Below are 19,354 nucleotides of genomic sequence, written 5' to 3'. Positions count from 1 at the left end.
CCATAATCAGAATGACATTGCCAGTCCATAGAGTGAGTTGGCAAAAGAGATAATCAAATATCACCATTTGATTCTTCTAATGCTTTGCTTGTGTGAAGCCATGCTCTGGGGGATAATGTTTTTGACACCTTTACAGAGTTTTGTGGAAATGGGAAGTATAGAGATGTGGGCTGGTTGTTGTTAGATACACTGTATAGATTAATGAGTGAAAGGGATGAGCTTAAGGCTTCAAATGAGAAACTTAAGTGCCATCTGACAGATGCAGATGTTTCTGTGAGTGTCCTGAAGGAAAATCTTATTTCATGTAGCTGTAGACTTGAGATCTCTGAAAATCAGACTCAGAATATTATTGTTAGAATGGCAATTCTACAATGTAAATTGAAATCTCGATCTTGGATGGTGTCTGCCACTAAAGTAAGGGCATTGATTGGAAAGGAGTGGGAACCTGGAAAATGGGATAGTGACATATGGATTGATAATGATGTCAGTGACGAGGTTGAAACCCTAGGTCATGCCAAATGTTCTCTAGATAACCGGGTTATTACCTTGAGGTAATAACCTGAGGTAATATTCTACACTGAGGACATAGCCCCACCTCCAGCATGCCTTGAGGAGCTGGCCACCCAACCTCCACCTGAAGGGATTAGACCTAGAATGGTTAAACCCATTTCAACAGATGAAACTGCAAATGAGTGACCTGAAGCAAATGGCTTGGAAGATATTTCTAATTCTTTTCATGACCCACCTCCACCACCCCTCATTACTTCCAGACCTATAACTAGACTAAAGTCCCAATAGACCCCTAAAGGAGAGGTACAAAGTATCACACACAAGGAGGTACATTATACTCCAAAAGAACTGTGTGAGTTTTCCGTTTATATAGGCAGAAATCAGTGGATATGTATGGCAATAGATTTTAAGGGTGTGGAATAATGGTGGGAGGAATATAAGGCTGGATCAGGCTGAATTTATTGATATGGGCCCACTAAGCAGAGATTCTGCATTCAATGTTATAGCTTGAGGGGGTTAGAAAAGGCATTAACAGTTTGTTTGGATGGTTGGTTGAAACATGGATCATGAGGCTGAAATGCCAGAACTGCCCTGGTATAATGTAGATGAGGGGATCCAGAGCCTTAGAGAGGTTGGAATGTTAGAGTGGATTTATCATGCAAAGCCTGCTCTTACACCCCAGGAATGTCCAGAAGATGCACCTTTTACCAGCACAGTGAGAATTTGTGAGACTAGCGCCATCATCCCAGAGGACCTCTGTAGTCACACTTCTCTGTAGGTCAGATATTACTGTAGGAACTCCTGTTCACTGAGCTGGAATCCTTAAATACAATGGGGATGACAGGATCCCGAGTTGGCAGAAACCAGGTGGCAGCACTTAATTGCCAAAGACAGGGTAGAGGTGGTTATTATAATAGACAGCAAACTCAAAGCAGGAGTCAAAATTATATGACTCGCAGATATTTGTGGCATTGGCTAGTAAATCCTGGGGTACCTAGAAATATAATAGATGGACAGTCTACTAAATTCTTGTTTGAGTTGTATAAACAAAAGAGTTCTAGGTCAAGTGAACAGAAGTCTAACCTGAATTACATGAACAGAGAGTCCTGGCCTTTTAATCAATTTCCAGACTTGAGACAGTTTACAGACCCAGAGCCCCTTGAATGAAGGGAAGGCCCCAGGTCCCTTTGGGGGAGAACCCTGTTAACCTGCCACAAATTTATACTGTTAACTTCCTCCAAGCCTTCCCCAAGGAGACCAATGGCCTTTTGCCAGAGTAGCTGTGCACTGGGGAAAAGGAAATGATCAGATATTTGGGGAATTATTATATACTGGTTCAGAAGTGATATTAATTCCAGGGGACCCAAAACATCACTCTGGTCCACCAGTCAGAGTGGGAGCTTATGGAGGTAAGGTGCTCAATGGAGTTTTAACTCAAGTCTGTCTCACAGTGGGTCAAGTAGGGCCCCGGACCCATTCTGTTGTTACTTCCCCAGTTCCAGAATACATAATTGGAATAGACATACTGAGAAACTGGCAGAATCCCCACATTGGCTCTTTAACTCATGCAGTGAGGCCTATTATGGTGGGAAAAGCCAAATGGAAGCCACTAGAACTGCCCCTACCTAGCAAAATGGTAAACCAGAAGCAATATTGGATTTCTGGAGGGATTGCAGAGATTACTGCCACACTTAAGGGCTTGAAAGATGCAGGGGTGGTGATTCCCACCACATCCCCATTCAGCTCTCCTATTTGGCCTGTGAAGAAAACAGATGTCTTGGAGGATGACAGTGGATTATCATAAGCTCAACCAGGTGGTAACTCCAATTGCAGCTGCTGTTCCAGATGTGGTATCATTGCTTGAACAAAGCAATACATCCCCTGGTACTTGATATGCAACTATTCATCTGGCAAATGCTTTGTTCTCAATAGCTGTTAGTAAGGACCACCAGAGACAGTTTGGTTCTGGCTGGCAAAGTCAGCAATATACTGTCACTGTCCTACCTAAGGGATATATAAAATCTCCAGCCCTATGTCATAATCTTGTCCACAGAGACTTGATTGTTTCTCCCTCTTACAAGGCATCACACTGGTCCATTGTATCGATGATATCATGTTGATTGGACCTAGTGAGCAAGAAGTAGCAACTATGGTAGACTTATTGATAAGGCATTTATGTGTCAGAAGATGGGAAATAAATCCAACGAAAATACAGGGGTCTTCCACCTCAGTGAAATTTCTAGGTGTCCAGTGGTGTGGGGCATGTCCAGATATAAGGTGAAGAATAAGTTGCTGCATCTGACCCCTCCTACAACCAAAAAAAGAGGGACAATGCCAAGTTGATCTCTTTGGATTTTGGCAATAACATGTTCCTCATTTGGGTGTGCTACTCCAGCCCATTTTGAGTAACCAGAAAAGCTGCTAATTTTGAATGGGGACCTGAACAAGGGGAGGTTCTGTGACAGGCCCAGGCTGCTATACAAGCTGCTCTGCCACTTGGACCATATGATCCATCAGATCCAATGATGCTGGAAGTGCCAGTGGCAAATGGAGATGTTGTTTGGAGCCTTTGGCAGGCCCCTATAAGAGAATCACAATGCAGACCCTTAAGATTTTGGAGCAAGGCCTTACCATCTGCTGCAGATAACTACTCTCCTTTTGAGAAACAGCTTTTGGCCTGCTTCTGAGCCTTAGTAGAGACTGAATGCTTAACCTTGGGCCAACAAGTGACCATGAAACCTGACATGCGTATCATGATCTGAGTGTTGTCTGATCCACCAAGCCATAAAGTTGGGTGTGCGCAGCAGCACTCCATCATAAAATGGAAATGGTATATATGTGATAGGGCCAGAGCAGGTCCTGAATGCACAAGTAACTTACATGAAGAAATGGCCCAAATACACATGGTCTCCACTCCTGCCATATTACCTTCTCTTTCTTAGACCAGAGCTATGGCCTGTTGAGGAGTTCCTTACAGTTAATTGACTAAGGAAGGCCTACTTTAGAGATGGTTCAGCATGATATGCAGGTATCACCCAAAAGTGGACAGCTGCAGCACTACAACTCCATTCTGGGGTGTCCTTGAAGGACAGTGGTGAGGGGAAATCCTCCCAGAGAGCAGAACTTCGAGCAGTGCACCTGGTTGTTCATTTTGCTTGGAAGGAGAACTGGCCAGAGGTGCATTTGTGTATAACTCATGGGCTGTTGCTAATGGTCTGACTGGATGGTCAGGGATTTGGGAAGAACATAATTGGGAAATTGGTGACAAAGAGGCCTGGGGAAGAGGTATGTGGATAGACCTTTCTGAATGGGCTAAAAACATGAAGATATTTGTGTCCCATGTGAATGCACACCAGAGGGTGATGTCAGCAGAGGAAGGTTTTAATAATCAAGTGGATAAGATAACCCATTCTGTGGATATCAGTCAGCCTCTTTCCCCAGCAACTTTTGTCATTGCCCAATGAGCTGATGAAAAAAGTGGTCATGGTGGTAGGGATGGAGGTTATGCATGGGCTCAGCAACATGGACTTCCACTCACCAAGGATGACTTGGCTATAGCCACTGCTGGGTGCCCAATCTGCCAGCAGCAAAAACCCACTCTCAGCCCCCAATGTGGCAACATTCCCGAGGTGACCAGCTGGCTACCTGGTGGCAGGTTGACTACATTGGACTACTCCCTTCATGGAAGGGACAATGATTTGCTCTAACTGGAATAGGCACATACTCTGGATATGGGTTTGCTTTTCCTGCACCCAATGGTTCTGCCCAAACTACCATCCATGGGCTTACAGAATGCCTTTCCATCATCATAGTATTCCAAACAGCATTGCTTTTGATCAGAGAACACACATCACAGCAAATGAAGTGTGGAAATGGGCATATGCCCATGGAATTTCTGGTTTTACCATGTTCCCCATCATCCAGAAGCAGCTGGATTGATATAACAGTGCAATGGCCTTTTGAAACTCAATTATGGTGCCAGCTAGGAGGAAATACCTTGACGTGCTTGGGTAATGTTCCCCAGGAAACTGTGTATGCTCTGAATCAGCATCCACTCTGTGGTGCTGTTTCTCCCATAGCCAGGATCCATGGGTCCAGGAACCAAGGGGTGGAAATGGGAGTGGCACCACTTACTAGTACCCCTAGTGATCCACTAGGAAAACTTTTGCTTCCTGTTCCTGCGACCCTAAGCGCTCCTGGTCTACAGGTTGTAGTTCCAAAAGTGGGAGTGCTTCCACCAGGAGAAACAACAATGATCCCATTGAACTGGAATCTAAGACTGCCACCTGGTCACTTTTGGCTACTCATGCCCCTAGAACAGCAAGCCAAGAAGGGGATTACATTGCTGGCTGGAGTGATTGACTCTGACTATTAGGGGGAAATAGGACTGCAACTACACAATGGCGGTAAAGAAGAGTTTTCCTGGAATATAGTGGATTCCTTGGGGCATTTTTTAGTACTGCCACGCTGTGTGATTAAAATCAATGGAAAATTGCAACAACCCAATCCTGCCAGGAATACCAATGGGTCTGAAACTTCAGGAATGAAAGTTTGGGTCACCCCACCAGGCAAAGAACCACAGCCAGCTGGAGTGCTTGCTGAGGGTAAAGGGAACATGCAATAGGTAGTGGAAGAAGGTAGTGATAAATATGAACTATGACCACGAGGTCAGTTACAGAAATGAGGACTGTCATGATATTTTGTTCATTTTATACTATTTAAGTTGTAAGATACCAAGTTTAACAATGAATATTTCCCAAAGATTTGCACCCTATTCTGGAGAGATTTAATGTGTTTCCGGTTATATGCAGGACAGTTGAGTACTGTTAGGTGAGAAAAAAATGTGTCTTATTGTTTTCTATTTAGAAATTAGGTATGGTTTAAGACGAAGAGTATAGCTGCCAAGTTGACAAGGGGTGGACTATCATGGTCAGGTTCATGTGTTAACTTGGCCAAGTGGCGGTACCTATTTGTCTCATTGGGCAAGTGCTGGCCTGTCTTTTGCTATGAGGATATTTCATAGAATTAAGTCATGATCATGTCAACTACATCCACAAATGATCCTGTTTGTAATCAGTCAAGGGGTATGTCCCCTGCAATGAGTGATGCTTAATCTAATCACTGGAAGTTTTTTAAGGAGGATTCAGAAGAGACAGGTTTTCTTCTTCCTGCTTCGCCCAACAAGCCTCTCCTGTGGAGTTCATCCAGACTCCTCATCAGAATTGTCAAATTCACAGCCTGCCCTACAGATTTTGAACTACATTCCCACAGTTATGTGAGATACTTTTATAAATTTTATATTTATGAATATTTTATGTTGATTCTGTTTATCTAGAGAACCCTAACTAGTACACCTTGTATTTAGTAGATTGTTTTTATCTTGCCACTTGCAGAATTTTCTACTTCTCTTCAACATTTGACAGGCTGATTAGTACATGTGTTGGGGAAGACCTATTTGGGTTTATTCTATTTGAAGTTTGTTGGGCTTCTTTTACTTGCATATACATGTTCTTTATAAGGGTTGGGAAGTTTTCTCCCCTTATATCCTCAACTAATCTTACTAGCCCTTAACTCTTCTCTTTTCCTTCTCAGACACCAATGATTCTTGTATTTGCATCTTTGTTTTGTCCATCATTTCCCTGAGATCCAATTCAAATTTTCTGTCTTTTTTGCCACTTGCTATTTTTAGTGTTTGAAATCTGTTGTCCTGTCCTCTAGTTTACTTATTCTTTCTTCAACCTCTTCAAATCTTCTGTTCTAGGCCTCTAGTATTTTTTTAATTTGTTCTACAGCATCTTTAATTTTTGTGATATCTGCTGTTTTTTCTATTTCTTCCTTCAAATTCCTCTTTATGCTCTTCTAGTGTCTTCTTGATCTCCTTTATGTCATTAACCATGCCATTGATTTTATTTAGTAGTTATATGAATATCTTTGATTAGTTTTCCAAAGTCTGTGTCTCCTACAGTGTTTTAATTTGGTTGTTAGACTGATCTCTGTCTCCACCTTTATATGCTTAGTAATCTTCTGTTGTCTTTTTAGCATGTAAATATCTTGATCAGTTTACTTTGTAAGTTGATTTCTCTCAGTGGTCTAAAGCTTTGTATTTGCAGAATGGATGTGGAGCAGGATTTTGGGCACAGGGTGGGGCACAAAGTGCATTGAAGCATTGAAGTGCATGTATAGGTTTGCAATGCTACATTGATGCCTTTGAGCATGGGGTGCACATTGTAGGGTTGTAGAGGTGTGGTGCAGGGGCTGTGGGTATGTGGTGTAGCTCAGGCAGACCTTGGAGTGCAGGGGCGGGGTACAGGATGGGGGACACAGAGGTTGAGTATTCCTCATCCTGGTGTCCCTGTCCGTGCGCTCCTGAGGGCTTTGTGCTTCCATTGGAAATGGGTGTATTAGGTTGTTTGCACTAGCTGGATGGTCTCCAGTTCTCGGTGTCTCAATTATTCAGCTTTTGTAACCAGGGCCTCCCTATGTGGTGTAGATGATCCACCCAGGTCATGTACAACCTAGAATTGCTGTCTCAGTAGCCTTTCCAACACTTATATAGCTGTTCCTGGAGCAGGGGTGAACTCAACCTATCTTCCCAGAACTCTCTATTCTGCCATGTGCTGAGAAACCTGTCAAGCCCTTTTGCAGTATTTTGTCTGTTGTTTTCATGCTCTCAAATTCATTTATTTCTGCTCAGATCTTTGTCATTTCTCTCCTTCTCTGGGGTTAAGTTTGCTATTCTTTCTGTAGTTACTGCAGTTGAGCTATCTCCTTGATTTTTGCTTTCCTCTTTTTTGATATAGGCCCTCGCAGCACTTTATTTGCTTCATCCCATAAGTTCAGATTTATTATGTTCTTATTTTCACTTGTGTCAAGATATTTACTGATTTCTCTTTAAGTTTTTTCCTTGATTCACAAGTGTTTAAGAGAGTTGTTATGCCTTTATCAATTTGTGAATTTTCCAGCTTTTCACTTGTTATTGATTTCCATTTTCATTCCATTATCATCTGTTCTAGTCTGCCAAAGTTGCCAGAATGCACCATACCAAAGATGGATTGGCTTTTTTTTTTAGTTAAAAACATTAGTTCATCAGAGGAAAGGCAGCTAACTTTCATCTGAGGTTCTCTCTTACACAGGAAGGCACAGGGCAATATCTGCTGATCTTCTCTCCAGGCTTCTGGGTTCCAACAGCTTTCACTGGGGTGATTCCTTCCTACATCTCCAAATGCCTGGGCTGAGCTGCAAGTGCTAAGATGAGGTATGCTGTGCTTCATTAAACTCTCTCATTTAAGCATCCAGCCAATTAAATCAAACATCATTCATTGCAGCAGGCACTCCCCCTAGCTGACTGCAGATGTAATCAGTGACAGATGAGCTTCATGTGCCTTTGGCTCACGGGCCAAACAACTAGGCACTTTCACCTGACCAAGTTGACACCTGAGCCTGACTACTACACCATCCAAGAAAATGCTTTGAATAATTTCAGTATTCTGAATATGACTGAAAACCTGCTTTCCCTAATATGTGGTCTATCCTGGAGAATGATCCATGAGCACGTGATCAGGATGTGTTTCCTGCTGTTATATGGTGCAATATTCTGTAAATATCTGTTAAGTGTAGTTCATTTATTGTGCTACTCAAGATCTGTTTCCTTATTGATTTTCTGTCTAGATGTTCTATCCATTAATGATAGGTGTATTGTAGTCTCCAACTACTATTTTAAAAGTGCTGCTCTCTTCAGTGTTGTGTTTTGTCATGTATTTTGGGGCACTTTGTCTTGGTGCATCTATATTTATGATTATGCCTTCTGATTTTGTCCCTTTATTAGTATATAGTGTCCTTTTTGTTTCTTTTAATTGTTTTATGTTTAAAGTCTAACTTGTCTGATATTAGTGTAGCTACCCCTGCTCTTTTCTGGTTGTTGTTTGCATGGAATATGTTTTTTCCAACCATTCACTTTCAACCTGTTTTTGTCCTTGGGTGCTAAGTGAGTCTCCTATTGACAGCATACAGATTGATCCTGTTTTTTTTAATCCATTTTGCCAATCTATGTCTTTTGATTGGGAAGTTTAATCCATTAACAGCTAATGTAATTACCATGAAGGCTGTACTTTCTTCAACCATTTTTTCTTTTATATTTTATTTGTGGTATCTCATTTTTTCTCTCTTTTAGCCCTTTTAGTTACATTTTCTGCTAATCTTCATTTCTACACTCTTCTCCAAACTTCTCTCTCCTGTCTTTTCTTATCCTCCTGAAATGCTCCCTTTAGTACTTCTTGTGACATATGTCACTTTTTCATGTACTCTCTCAGTATCTGTTTATCTCTAAATATTTTACACTGCCCCTCATTTTTGAAGGACTGTTTTGCCCATTATAGAATTCTTGGTTGGCAGATTTTTTTTCTTTCATTATCTTAAATATTTCATCCCACTGCCTTCTTGCCTCCATAGTTTCTGCTGAGAGATCTGCACTTAGTTGTATCAAGCTTCTCATGTATGTGATGAATCCCTTTTCTCTTATTGCTTTCAGAATTCTCTCTTTGTCTTTGACATTCAGTAATCTGATTAGTAAGTGTATTGGTGTAGATCAATTTGTATCTATTCTGTTTGGCTTAAGCTGCACTTCTTAGACCTGTAGCTTCATGTCTTCCATAAGTTTTGGGATATTTTCTTTGACTATTTCTTCCATTATTCTTTCTGCCACTTTCCTCTTCTCTTCTCCTTCTGGAATACCCATAACATGTATATTCATGCACTTCATGTTGTCATTTACTTCCCTGGGACCTTGCTCAAATTAAAAAAAAAATTTTCCTTACCTTTTATTTTGTGAGTACAATTTCAGATATCCTGTCTTCTAGTTCATTAATCCTTTCTTCTTCCACTTAAAATCTTTATGAACACTGTGTCTTTTTTTATAACCTTCATATCTTTTTCCATATTTTCCTTCCAACTTGTTGAATTTATCTAGAAGTTTTCTTAACATCATTAATTGTTTCAATTCCTGTATCTCTGTTGAGGTGTTAGTTTGTTCCTTTTCTTGGGCCATATCATCCTTCTTCCTGGAATAAGTCATGATTATTTTGCTGGTGTCGATGCATCTGATTTTCTTCTTTGTCAATTCTAGAGGACATTTTATCTCCTTTGCCTAGGGTTTTCCTGTTTGTTGGATCTGTTCTTTGTTCATGTCTCTCACCAGCCACTTGTCATATTAGTTCTGCCCCCAGTCTCCCCACAAAACTGGGCACCTACAGTTGCCTACCTCAGGGATGATAGTATGCACTGGACTCACAGCAGTGTCTCTGTTTGTGAGTAAAAGAAGTCTGCTGTCTCCCTGTGGTGCTTTGTTTTTACCATCCTGCAAGGCCTGGGTTTGTTTTAGGGCACTGCTTTAACAGTTAGGTTGTACATGTTTCTTAGCCAAAACAGGGTGTGTTCCCATGCAGGGTATCTAGACTGGCTTCAGTCAGCCTGCAATAATTTTCTGGGTAGTCTCCTAAAAAGCCCTTGAGCCCCCTTGCACTTTCTGTTCTTTTCAATGGCTTACTCAACCCCCAAGCTGTGTGCCACCCCCACCCAGGTGAGGCTCATTGCAGTTTTCCTGTTCTTTCTCTTGCCAGCCAAAATCTGGCTCAGTATGGATGTGTACCCCACTATATCTGTGACAGAGTAAACCCCCAGCTGTCCCAGTCTTGAGCTTTTCCCCAGGCAGTGATGAGGTCTTTCATGGTTGTTTCTCACAGGAGAGGGGGTGAAGACTTTTGGACCCAGAGCTGGACACAGCTTCTTTCCACAGCATCTCAGTCTCTCCATCTTTCACTGAATTGGATCTTTAAATGCTCTCCCATGCCCCATGTCTCCAAACGGTGAGGATCTATCCCCCTTGTGTGAGAGAATATGTTTTGTGTGCCCCTTTGGGAGGGAGTCACTACTGCTGTTCTCCATGCCTATCCCACACTGTCAGATTGAGTGAGGATGAGGGGAGAGGACCAGCTGGTCCAGGATGGAAATTTCCTACTTGGTATTCTTTAACTTCTTCAGTTCTAGATTTTTTAGGTTCCCTCTGCAGTCCAGACCACATCCTCCTCCAGATTCCTGAACAGTTTAGAATTGTTCTTTTTTAATGAGTAATCTCCAAGGAGAAATTTTTTCCCCATTTAAGATGCACTTTTTTTTGTTTGTTTTGGTTTGTTTTGCATGGGCAGGCACCCAGAATCGAGCCTGAGTCTCCAGCATGGCATGCAAGAACTCTGCCTGGTGAGCCACCATGGCACACCAAGATGCATGTTTTTAATTGAAGTTAAAAAAAGTTTTGTAACCAGAAAGAAAAATTCAAGTAGACAAGGATGTTATAATCTGACTACATATAACACTCTGATTCTTGGTGGATCACTAAAGTATAACAAAGGATTTTTCTCTATGCAAGGTTGTCCAGTTAACCATTATTTGGTATCCTTGGAACAGGTTAGCCTCAACATTCATTGTTTCTTCTCAGAAACATTCATATATTATATAGGAAAGATTCATAGTTTATTTGGGAAACATTCATATTGTATAAGGATGTACAAATTTGAGACAAGACAATAAAAAACACTTATAGCCATAATGCTATTCTAGCTGCATTTTGATGATTGTGTTGTTCAGTCAGTTGTCCATTTATATACAACTGGTTTGTTTAATAGTACCATTTACAGAGAGGCCAAAAGCACTCATCTAAAGGTAAAGGTGCTCATGTTTAATGTGAAGTTTCCATAGCCCTATGAACACACAATTGTATACACTGTAAACACCACAGGGCATGGAATCCATTTTTAACTACAAACATCATTCTCACAGAAGCAAGCACCTAAGGTCTAATTTAAGTTGCCTGACCTTTCCTTTTTAAGCAGACTTTTCATTTAAGAGGGCTGCTGTTCATTTCACTGAACACTGTTTGCTTATTCCAAATATGGTAAAAGTGCTGGAAATATTTCTGGAACCCCTTCTGGGGAGTGCCTGTGGAGTGTGCAGCATACTCTTCTGTTAGTCCTCAATGGAGCACAAATCTTCATCCTTTGAGAATAGATTTGATTTTTTGAGAAAATAGGTATGTGAATCAAATTGGAATACCATCCCAGATCAAATATGAGGTGCCACTCTAGAACAATAAGACCAATTTTCTTGTACAGCTCACAAATTACCACTTTAAAAATGCTGAGCAATGGCAGTCCTAGTGGTGCAAGATTTTCCTAGAGTGACTGTGATGACTCTGAGAGACAACACTCATGTGAACAGTGTATCTGGGTAGCATGTTTGCAGTTTTAAAAATTGGGTTTTTTTTTTTTTTTTGGTGTTCTCTCACATAGATTTTAATATTCCTCTTCAGTTTCAGTCCCTTTTGCTTTCTTATGGATTGTCCAGTTAGAGCTGTGGCAGGCCAGTGGTTGTTGTGAAGCCCCAGATTACTGCCAGGAAGCCCTTCTGAGACTTGTGGCAGAACATCCAGTATCTTTGCCCATGGGACAGTGCCTGGTAATAAGGTTTGGGGTGCTACTGCACAGGGACACATCCCCTTTTACATAAATTTTTCTTGCACTGTTTTCAAGTATCCTGACTATAGCATGGATCTCAAATCCAGAGAGAATTTGTTGGCCTGATGTTGTAGTATTCAGTGATAAACTTAAAATAGCAGCAGGTTCATATAAGAACCACCAAAGTCTTGGTGGGAAGTAACCTGAAGATTTTTACTGTAATGTGGTGGGGCAAAAAGACCATGTATTACTGAGGCTTCAGAGGCTGCTGGATTTTAAATCTGATCTTCAAAGAGTCATGACACACCTGCTTCTTCCAAGTGGATGCCTCATGAAACTGTAATATTTTCCACAGAAGATGGGGGAGAACAAATGGCTCAGCTAAAACATTTTCTCCTCAGATTCACTCTCCCCTTCAGCATCTTCAAGCTGGCAGGCTTGAATGTACTTTCATTCAACTGGGAACAGTCCAACTGGGACTGATCAGGTGGCAAAAAAAAAAAAAATCCCTGGAAGCGGGTCTTCACAGGGTTTTAAATTAGAAGGTTTATCTTCCTCGACCTTGGACACAGTGATGTACAAAGATTTCTTTCTTTTTTGATCAGGATTTTGGCTAATAAGTGGTACAAGATATTTGCTTTTAAAATAATCAGCATTTATGTGCAATTCAATGGCTTGGGGACAGGTGTAAAGAGAAAAAGGTAACCCAACATGTTTCCACTGTCATTTCCACAACACATCTATTGCTGTTTTCATGGCAATTTGCTGACCTGGCTCTAATTCTGCACTGTCCATATGGAAATTCGTATCTGCTGGTAAAGAAGGAAAGCCCTGAGAAGCACTGTCCCAGGCCTGGTCCATTAAGGAAAACAGTGGCCAGCTCTTGAGGGACTATAGTCCACAGGCAAAGACCCCATGGGATTCATCTGAGTGTCAGGTGTTAGCAAGGCACCATTTTTTGTTTTGCCTTCATCAGCCTGAATGCCATTTGCAAGCTGTTATTCCTCTAGAGGCTCCTAGGCCCATGCTGGCTCTGCTGTTTTAGGCACTCTGACTCCAGTCTGGCTACCATGTCAAGGACATGGAATGGCTTATTCTGTGGTTCATCAACCTCAGGATATCCCCTTTCTGTGGGTTCTTCATAGGCTCCTGAGGTAGAGAAGGGCTCAGAGGCTGGAAGTACACCTCTGGATTGCCCAGAAAACCTCACAATAGTAGGTGAGTTTGTGCAACTTTTTGTGCACTGGCTAGCACAGCACTGGCTCTTTGCTTGAGAAAGGCCACCATCCATCTGTATGGCCAATGGGGGCCTCCCTGCATAGACTGTGTCCCCAATGTCACATAATGCACAGAGCAATGATCAGTGCCACAGCCCAGGCTGGAAGTACCTGCTGTTGATGTCCATCATCATTTCTAAGTGTACATTGGCTTCTTTAAGATCTCGTGATTTTTTCCTTCTTTTAGTCGCTCTCACATCAATATCCCAAGAATTTTTTATTTTCATGGATCCTATCCTATTGCAACACTGGTGGGCCACAAAGAATGCTATTTTCTCCTTGATATTTCCTGGTTTCACAACAGCCCAGATAATCAAGTGGCCCTTTCCCTTCTTTGTCACAGTGGATTGTTATAGGTGGTACATTATTTTTGGTTTTAACACTCATGCTACTCTCTACAGGACTCTTCCCAGTCATACTGCACAGAACGTTTGGAGAAATGATTGAGACAAGGCTTTACTGAGAGGTTGAAGGAAAGACACTGGGGTTCATGTAGCTAGCTCTGGCATTTTTCATCTTTTATACTGCTGTGGTGGTTCATCAAATTTCTCAGAATCCCCTTGCTGATTTTCAGAGGTTGTTTTTTCTTCTGGAGTTTCCAGTATTGCCTTAGGTGCATAACAGAGGACCTGTGCTGGTGCAGGGAAAGGTGAGCTGGCCAAACCCAGGCTGAAGCAACCAGAGCAAGGCCACCCCCATACAGGACGTAACCTCCTAGCTGGCTGTGGTCAGGACAGTGGGAGAGCTGATCTGGTGCCTGCTCAGGGCCTATCCATGATTGCCTCAGCTTAAGCCCAGTCAGCCTGCCTGAGCCTTGTGGCCCTAGGGGTTGCTCCGCGGCCAACCCCAATAGGAGGTGGGAGCCACCAAGTATCTGTGTGAGTTGTGGTGAGCACTCAAGGAGCCCAAGATCTGCGGGCCATACCCAGTGTCCGGGGATCACAGGTGGGCAGCGGGAGTGGGCCGGGAGTTACAAAAGGTGGCAGCCGCCAGACCCAGGCAATGCATTCCTTGCTTCACACCTGATCTGATCCCCAACAAACCTTCACCCTTGTACCACTTCACATGGTGGTGGCCTGAGGCCTGGCTACTTACCTTACTGAAGCAGAGCCAGCACCCAGCACAGCATGGCAACCCAGGAAAGATTTTGAGTAGCTGTTTGAGTCAACATATTGGTGATGTTACTCCTAAGTGGTATTTTTAAAAGTTTCATTTTTTAATCTTTTGTTGCTAGTATATAGAAAACACAGTTGATTTTTAAATGTTTATCTTCTATCCAGGGACCAGACTAAATTTTTAATTAACTTTAATACTTTGTAGATTCTTTTGGATTTCCTTCATATACAATCCTTATAACCTAAACTAATTTATAGGTTTTCTTCTTCCCTTCCAAGCTTGATACTCTTTATTTCTTTTTCTTGCTGTATTTCACTTTTTTAGGACCTCTATTACAGTGTAGATTAGATGTGGTGAAATGATATCCTTTGACTCCTTTATAAGATTAAGGAAGCTCCTTTCTAGGGCTAGTTTGAGGAGAGTTGATTTTTATCCATTTTATCTTCTTCTTTGGAGATAATACTAGGGTTTTCCCTCTTATTCTGTTTTTGTATGGATTTTCATTGATTAATTTCACATGTTAAGCTACCTTGCATTCCTGGAACAGTTTTAATACATTGTTTATGTTGTCCTTACAAAATAAGTTGATAACTCTGCCCTCTATAATATTTTAGAAATCATATTATTTCTCCTTCAGTGATAGGAAGATTCACTTGTGAATCTATCTGTGCTTACAGAGTGTTTTCAAAAGTCTTTTAATTACAGATTTAATTCCTTTAATAGGCATAGGATAATTCAGGTTTTATGTGTGTGCATGTGTGCGTGTGTGTGTGTGCATGCACAACAGTTTTGGTAAGTTACGTTTTTCAAGGAACTTGTCCTTTTCATCCAAATTGCTTAATTTATTGATATAAACTTGCTCTTATATCTTTTAATTTTCATTCCCAATAGAGATCATTTGTGTTCTCTCCTATACTCCTTTTCTATCTCCTTCTCATTCTCTCTCTCTTTTATTAGTCTTGAGAGGTTTTTTTTGCATGGGTAGGCATCCAGAATCGAACCTGGGTAGGCATCCAGAATTGAACCTGGGTCACCAGCATGGCAGGTGAAAATTCTGCCACTGAGCCACCATTGCCCAACCCCTCTACAGACTTTGGATTTAAATTTGTCTTTTCCAGATTCTTGAGATTGAAGGTTAGATCACTGATAATTGACTTACCACATTTCTTCTTTTCTAAAATATGTATTTGGGGATATAACATTCCCTCTGGACCTTGCTTAGCTGCATCCCATGATTTTTTACATCATATTTTCATAATCATTTATTTAACAATATTTGTTAATTTTATTGCATTTCATTTTTGACCTGTAGGTTATTTAGAAGCATGATGCTCAGTCACCAAATATTTGTGAATCTGGTTACCTTTTTGTTTGACTTTCCAGTTTAATTCTATGGTGTCATAGAACATATTCCATATGATTTCAGTATTTTAAAATTTATTGGTAATTGCTTTATATCCTGGCATATGATGTATTTTGGTAAATGTTTCCTGTGCACTTGAAAAAAAATGTGTTTTTTTGTAGTCGTTGGGTATAGAGCTCTTCATAACTCAATTATATCAATTTGATAAATCATGTTATTAAATCTTCTAAATCTTTACTGATTTTTTTTGTTTTACTGTTTTATTATTAATTGAGACAGTTGTGTTAAAATCTCTTAGTGTAAATTGTGGGCTTGTTTGTTTCTTGTTTTACTTCTGTTGTCTTTTACTTTGCATGTTTGAAACTATTTTATTAGTTTTTAAAGTTAGGACTCTTGTATCTTCCTGTTGAACTGACTCTATTATTATAAAATGTTTTTAATTTTAATAGTACTCCTTGTTTTAAAGTCTACTTTGTTGGAAATTAATATAGCCACACAAACTTTCCTTTGTTAGTATATTCATGTTGTGTATGTATCATCCTTTTATTTCAACCTTTCTTGTGTCCCTGTATTTAAAGTATGTTCTTTCTTCTTTCTTTTATTGTTCTGTGATGCAACTTTATTGCAATATCTTCACCCACCATACAATCCATCCAAAGTTTATGAACCATGGCTCATAGTATCATCACATGGTTGTGCATCCATCACCACAATCAATTTTAGAACATTTTAAATTACTCCAATATTAAAATAAAAATGTAAAAGAAAACCCCAAATCTTCCCTACTCCCCCCAATTATTGACCCCTGGTATTGGTGTGGTGCATTTGTTACTGTTTATTGAAGAGTATTAAGATATTACTGTTAACTATAGTTCATAGTTTACAATTTGTACTTTGTTTCTCATATACCACTATATTTTTAACTCCTTGTAAAAATGTCACACATGTTTGCATGTAAGACATAACTTACTTATATTTATTCTGTTAATCACAGCCACCATCCACCACAAGGCTCAATGTGTTATACATTCCCATGTTTTAAACTCTAGCTTTCCTCTATTGACTTAACATGACTCTAAACTACTTCTTTCAAACACATTCACAGTTCTGCACTATTTTTTTTCTCTTCCTCATGCAAAAACAGTTTTTAATTTGTACATTTAATCACTATCATTGTCCACTCTAGGCATTCCTAGATTATACCATCTAAGTCTTTATCGTCTATCTTTCCTTCTGAGTTCATTTGTGCCCCCAACCCTCCTCCCTTTATCATTCTCACATTCAGCTTCTTTCAGTGTACTAAAATTATTGTATTACAGTTAGGTAATATTGTGGTATCCATTTCTGAATTTTTACAATCAGTCCTGTTGCACAATCTGAATCACTACAGCTCCAATTACCCAATATCTATCTTATTTATGTCTCCTAATGCTCTCTGTTCTTAGGTGAAATTCTCCAAGTTCATTCATTAATGTTAGTTCTTATCAGTGAGACCATACAGTATTTGTCATTTTGTTTCTGGCTAATCTCACTCAGCCTAATGTCCTCAAGGTCCTTCCATATTGTTACATGCTTCATGACTTTTTTCTGTCTTACAGCTGCATAATATTCCGTCGTATGTATATACCACAGCTTGTTTAGCCATTTGTCTGTTGATGGACACTTGGGCAGTTTCCATCTCTTGGCAATTGTAAATAATGCTGCTTTAAACATAGGTGTGCAAATGTCAATTTGTGTCCTTGCCCTCATGTCTTCTGAATAGATACCTAGCAATGGGATTTCTGGATCATATGGCAATCTATACAGTTCCCTGAGGAACTGCAAAACTGCTTTCCAGAGCAGTTGTACCATTTTACATTCCCACCAACAGTGGATAAGTGTGCCTCTTTCTCCACCTCCTCTCCAGCACTTGACATTTTCTGTTTTATTGATAATGGCCATTCTGGTAGGTGTAAGATGATATCTCATTGTGGTTTTGATTTGCATTTCCCTAATAGTCAGGGAAGTTGAGCATCCTTTGGCCATTTGTATTTCCTCTTCTGAGAAGTGTCTGTTCAAGTCTTTTGCCCATTTTGTAATTTGGTTGTTTGTCTTTTGTTGTTGAGCTGAACAATTTCTTTATATATTCTGGATACTAGACCTTTATCTGATATATCATTTCCAAATATTGTATCCCACTGTGTAGGCTGTCTTTTTACTTTCTTGATAAAGTTCTTTGATGCACAAAAGTGTTTAATTTTGAGGAGTTCCCATTTTTTTTTTCATGAATGCACGTGCATTATTGAAGAGACTGTTCTGTGCCAGGTGAGTTGGCTTGACTGCCTCATCAAAGATTAATTGTCCATAGATGAGAGGGTCTACATCTGAACAATCTATTTGATTCCATTGGTCAGTATATATATCTTTATGCCAGTACCATGCTGTTTTGACCACTATAGCTTTGTATTACGCCTTAAAGTCAGGTGGTGTGAGACCTCTGACTTCATTTTTCTGTCTCAGGATATTTTTAGCTATTTGGGACACCCTGCTCTTCCACATAAATTGGTTATTGTTTTTTCTATTTCTGAAAAGTAAGTGTTTGGGATTGTAATTGGTATTGCATTGAATCTGTAAATCAATTTAGGTAGAATTGACATCTTAACTATTTTTAGTCTTCCAATCCAGGAACATGGTATGCCCTTCCATTTATTTAGGTCTTCTGTGATTTCTTTTAAGAATTTCTTGCAGTTTTCCTTGCCTTTTGTCTCTTTAGTTAAATTTATTCCTAAATATTTTATTCTTTTGGTTGCAATTGTAAATGGAGTTTTTTTCTTGATTTTCCCCTCAGATTGTTCATTAGAACTGTATAGAAAAATTACAGGTTTTTGATTGTTGATCTTGTATCCTGCCACTTTGCTGTACTAATTTATTAACTCTAGTAGTTTTGCTGTGAATTTTGGGGGGTTTCAACATATAGTATCATACAATGTGCAAACAGTGAGAGCTTTACTTCTTCCTTTCCTATTTTGAGGCCTTGTATTTGTTTTTCTTGTCTAATTGCTCTGACTAGAACTTCCAACACAATGTTGAATAACAATGGTGATAGTGAACATCCTTGTCTTGTTCCTGATCTTAGGGGGAAAGTTTTCAGTGTTTCCCCATTGAGGATGATATTAGCTGTGGGTTTTTCATATACACCCTTTATCATGTTGAGGAAGTTCCCTCCTATTCCTATCCTTTAAAGTATTTTCAACAAGAAAAGGTGTTGAATTTTGTCAAATGCCTTTTCTGCATCAATTGAGATGATCATGTGGTTTTTCTACTTTGATTTGTTGATATGGTGTATTACATTAATTGATTTTCTTATGTCGAGACATCCTTGCATTCCTGGGATGAATCCTACTTGGTCACGGTGTATAATTCTTTTATTGTGGTGCTGGGTTCGATTTGCAAGTACTTTGTTGATGATTTTGACTCTATATTCATTAGAGAGATTGGCCTGTAGTTTTCTTTCTTGTAATATCTTTGTCTGTCTTTGGTATGAGGGTGATGTTGGCTTCATAGAATGAATGAGGTAGCCTTCCCTCCTCTTCAATTCTTTTAAA

At 40.0% G+C, this 19,354-nt stretch overlaps 1 pseudogene; it reads right to left on the bottom strand.

Moving 5' to 3' along the window:
* Positions 1-11,852: 11,852 nt before the first annotated feature.
* Positions 11,853-13,910, bottom strand: LOC143648095 (F-box only protein 34 pseudogene; annotated as a pseudogene).
* Positions 13,911-19,354: the final 5,444 nt, after the last annotated feature.

This window comes from Tamandua tetradactyla, chromosome 1, assembly GCF_023851605.1.
Source record: "Tamandua tetradactyla isolate mTamTet1 chromosome 1, mTamTet1.pri, whole genome shotgun sequence".
Taxonomy (NCBI): Eukaryota; Metazoa; Chordata; class Mammalia; order Pilosa; family Myrmecophagidae; genus Tamandua; species Tamandua tetradactyla.
Note: the sequence above shows the minus strand (reverse complement) of the source record. Positions and strands in the feature narration are given on the sequence as shown.